We start from the raw sequence: 5,261 nt of genomic DNA, 5'->3' as shown, positions 1-5,261 counted from the left end.
TTTGGATTCGATCATAATTGGCTCAGATGGGTAATGGCACTAGTGACCACCTCCAGTTTTTCTTTATTAGTTAATGGTTCTCCCTCAGATATTTTCAGTCCTTCAAGAGGCCTCAGACAGAGAGATCCACTCTCTCCCTTTCTTTTTATCATCATGATGGAAGGATTGGGCAGGGCTATAAAGCTGGTGAAAACAAGAGGAAAGATTAAATGTCTGCAACTATCTAATAATGGTCAGGCCCTGACTCGCCAGAAATTTGTAGATGATACCATGTTACAGGGAGTCCCCATAGTCAAAGAAGCTACTTCCTACAAAAAAATTCCAAATCTCTTTGCCATGGCTTCAGGTATGGAAGTTAATCTTTCCAAGTCAAAAATCCTTTTCTTCAATACCAATATTGCCATTCAGAAAAAAGATATCCAGAATTCTTGGCTTTCAAAGGGATTCCCTTCCTTCAAAATATTTGGGAGTTCCTCTAACTACTAAACCAATGCTCTAAATTATTTGGGAACCTTTGATCAATAAGTTGCAGGATAAAGTCAGTAAATGGACCATCAAATCTCAAAATCTTGCTGGCAGGTTAGTACTTACAAAAGCTGTTCTGCAAGCTATCCCTATTTTTATGTTATTAGCCCTCCTAGCTCCAAAAGGAGTCCTTCAGCAATTCAAAAATATTCAAAGAAACTTCCTTTGGGGCAAGGAGGAGACTAGGAAGAAATGGGCCTTAGTGTCTTGGGATAAAATTTGTAAGCCCAAGATCCATGGAGGGCTAGGCTTGGATGATCAGGAGATACTCAGCAAAGTTTTAGGGGCCAAAATTTGGTGGCGATGGGTTCAACATCCTGAGACTCAATGGGAAAATATTTGGAAAGAAAAATATGCTAGTTCCTCGAAAAAAATGATCTCATAAGAATGTCAGGAAATATAAAGGGCTCATATATCTGGAACAAATCCTGAGAGAATAAGAGACTAGTATAAGAAAATAGCTTCTGGGAAATCAGAGAAGGAAATCTTACTCTTTTTTGGGAAGATAAGTCGCAACAAGAATCAATTATGTTAAAAGAAGACTTCCTAGATCTCAAGCAAGAATCAAATTTTCAAGGATTAATTAAGGTAAATGACTTCTAGAATCATTCTCGCCATATGGAAGAATGGAGAATCTGGAAGGACATTGAATGCAGAGATAACAATATTCTGAAAAAAAAAAGCAGAGGAGCTCAGGAGAATAGTGGAAGAAAGGAAGATCTTAGTTGCAGGGGGGCAAGACCAACTAAGATGGGGCAATAACAAATAGGGCACCTTTAATCTAAAGGAAGAAAAAGGCATTCTACTAGGACTAGATTCCCAGGTTCCGGACAAAATCTGGCAAAACCTTTGGAGGCACCAAGGATGGATGAAAATAAAACTCTTCATGTGGTTGGTTTACCACAAGAAAATCCTGACTTGGGACAACATTAGGAAAAGAGGTGTTCTGGGGCCTTCATGATGCCTGCTCTGTGAGGCTCAAGAGGAAATAATGGAACATTTACTCAACAGCCGCAACTATACTTCCTGGATATGGGACATATTTGCTACAATCTTTCAGCAATCCGACAGAGACATAGGGAGCATCATTAATACCCTCAGCAATTGGAGAAGAAATTTTTCGGACTACAAAATTCTCAGCTTAGCATGGGATCTTACTCCAAGCTTCATTATATGTAACATCTGGAAGGAGAGGAACAAAAGAATATTTAATGACAAAAAGAAGACCCCAGAACGCTTGTTGGAGATAATCCTAAAATAGATCAAGGAGACAGTGGGAACCACGGCTCACAACTACCCTAAAAAACCTCCCTCAAATGAAGATTTAAGAATTCTCAGGCAGTTGGGGATTCAGGGACTCACTTCCCTAGGCCTAGACAAGAAGGTCATATCTATGGAAATGGAGAAAGATTTCTGGCATCCTCCTCCGGAAGGCTATTTAAAATACAACATTGATGGGGCTTCAAAAGGAAACTTGGGAACGGTTGGGTATGGAGGTGTCCTCAGAAATGATGAGGAAAGTATTCTATTTATCTTCCATTGCCACCTAGGTATAGCAACCAACAACATGGCTAAGCTAATGGCTATGGAGCAATGCCTGGACTTTCTTAGTCAAGAGAATTGTTTAAATGTGATGATAGAGGCAGATTCTGAGTTAATCATTAACTTAGTGCAAAAAATTAATAATGGTTTGGCACCGGAGAAAGTCTCTAAATAGTGGAAACTAATTTGGGTCTTTCAAAGAATTCAGAAACATCTTCAGGGTCTCCACATGGTCAGTTTCCACCATGTTCGCAGAAAGGAAAATAAGTTGGTAGATCTTCTTTCCAACCAGGGGGTCAGCTGCACTGAGGTTAATGTTTCAATGAAGTGGCAGGAGTTGCGTCTGAGCAAACTAAGGGCTCTTTGTGGTCAGCAAGTGAAAGAAGATAGGGAAGTGTTTAGATACCAAGCCATGAAGGCGAGCTTGACTTGATTGGACTCCTCAATATGTCATCAATATCTAGTGAATGGTTCTTTGGTGTGGAGAAAACCAGGTCTGGGAGTTCACAATCCCAGAGTAAGTGAGAGGAGGATCTCAATTCATTGTGAGGAGTGAAATGATTCCTACAGGTCTTTGATCAGTGGAAATTCTATCTTCTTTCAGGGTTCCAGGTTTAGGTGAGGACGAAAAACTTGTGCACGAAGATTCCCAGTTTTTCTGGCTGACGGATTTTCAGGAAATCGGTGTATCGGCATGGAAAACCGCCTCCGAGGTGGTTTTCAGCTAATCACACTGCTTTCAAGTGGAAATTCGTTTTGGCAATTTCTTAGTGACGGCATTCATTCTCCAACATGTGGCAAGGTGAGGGTTTCGAAAACCACCCTTCATCACACACTAATGTTAGACCATCTTGTCCGATGCAATATCATTCTCATCCATTGGATTTAGTTGATGGGGATGAACGGCTGAGTCTATTTGAGCAACTTGGTGGGGAAGGACCATTATACTTTGGTCTTTTTGGCTATGTGATATCATTCTCGACCGTCGATCTCAGTGCTTTTTGGACGGTTATGACGGTTCGAGCGGTTCTGAATGTGGAGAAGCAGGAAATTTTGCGGGCTTTTTGGGGGCCGGTTACATTTTTGTTAGTTTTTCCTTGGATTCAGGTTTTTCATTGTAAGGCTAAAAGGTTTAGTCCTTCATGGCATGGAATCAATTTTTTATGATTCCTTAGCGTCAGGTGGACGTTTGTAAAAATTGTATACTATTTTTCGGCTTAATAAAATAGAAGGATCCTCACTTGCTTTAGCAAAAAATGATATTTCTTTAGTCAAAACTAGTTTTTATATTCTAACAGCTAGAAAACATCTCTCTTCATCTATTTAATCTAATGTTGTGATACGTTTCTTCATCTTGTCCTGAAGATGAACCACAATAGTTGGTTCGAAAGGCGTCAACTAATAGTTTCTTTATGTCATTTTTACAGAAATATATTTCAACATTCATAATACCGATCATAGAAGTCTGAATTAAAATAAGAATTAATATGTTGTCAAGGATAAGCATAGATTATTTTATGGTTTTCTTTTCTATGGGGTTAGTATCAAAATAAAAAAGAATGTATGACAAACATAACAATATTTGTTATAAAGATGAAGCTTCAACTCGGTAAAGGAATACAAAGATTGGTAATATTGGTATATATTGTGCATATAAACCTTAATTGTAAATCTTATGAAGACAAATAGATGATATACCTGAAATAGTACTCAATATAATAGCATAGAGAAGGAAGTGTAAATAATAATAATATATTTATAAGAGAGAGAGAAAATATATGAGTATATTATAAACTAAAGAAAAATATAACATTTTATAGAGTTGAATAGATTAAATTATGTCAATCTCATTCCATATATATATGAAAAATTATTTTCTAATAAAATTTAAATATGTATAGTAGTAGCGAATATCCTAAAGGAAAGAGAGAAGTGATAGAACCAAAAGTGCATTAAAGTGAATACATATATGTAGTTACCAATAACAATAGAGAGCCTTCGACGTAGAATTATATGGAATAGATTTGAAAGCATAGCGAAGAAAATATATATATATATATATATATATATATATAACCAAATAATATATATATATATATATATATATAACCAAATCTTGAAGGTGTATAGAAGGTTTTTCTATTCTGAAATCCATTTAGTAAATAATAGATATTATATATTAATGTGTACAGTGAAATTTTCCAATCAAATAATTAAATATAAAACATACGAAAGAGATATGCAAAGCCATGAACGTAATGTTGTTTTCTCTAGGAATTAAAAATCATAACAAAAAGTGCATAGTGTGAATAGGAAGAATTCTTGTTATAAAATGAAAATTTCCTCAGTAGAGGAAGTCACATTTTCTTGATAGGCATAAAAATAAAATTAGGAAAAGTAACATAAGTGAATAGTTCAAATCACTATCTTCATATATAAACTCACCTTTTCCCAATGAGTTTCCAAAGGGTTTGAAGGGTTTTCCATCTATGCGGGAAGCATAATTAGATTATTAAAATTAGAAACATAGAAAAATTCCAATTGCTAGTAATGTCATGAGGCTAGCACCCACCAGAGAAAATAAAAGAACGAATACCTGATACAGAGAGAAAAAAACCATATCTCTCATTGTTAGGTAATTGTATGTAAATCCAAAAGAAAATTATGAAGTAGGGATTTTGTTTTGGAGTGAAGGAAAATTAATACCTTGTATGTCTGTCGAGTCATCTATGGAAATCCTTTGCAGAAGAAGGAAGAGTGAAATGATTAGCTGAAATATATATATATATATATATAAATAATAACATAAACAAAAAAATGAACAGAAGATAATAGAGGATAAGACACCCCATTATGGCACATAGATAATAAGTTAGGGACCTCTAAAACCATCTGAGATGAAAAATAGAAAATGGAAAAGTAAAATTCTCAATATAGAAGACTCGAAACACCTCATGTGGTTTAAAGGGAAAGAACGAAATAAAAAATAAAAATACAGTGTCACCATGAATGAATTTTGGTGCAAAACCAATAAATGAAAAATGTGCTTTTTATTAGGAGGAAACCATAGGGTTTGGAAAGCTATGAAACCCTTCTTGTAACCTTAATGGTTATAGAAATAGTTTGGAACCTAGGTAATGGCAGAAGAAAAATAAAAAAGGATTTGCATTCAATTTTTTTAAAAGAAAAAGTCG

Source organism: Pinus tabuliformis, chromosome 3_2 (assembly GCF_031772625.1).
Source record: "Pinus tabuliformis cultivar Carrire ecotype Pingquan chromosome 3_2, CPIR1, whole genome shotgun sequence".
In the NCBI taxonomy this organism is placed as follows: Eukaryota; Viridiplantae; Streptophyta; class Pinopsida; order Pinales; family Pinaceae; genus Pinus; species Pinus tabuliformis.
The sequence above is the reverse complement of the archived record's forward strand: the minus strand, read 5'-3'. Positions refer to the sequence as shown.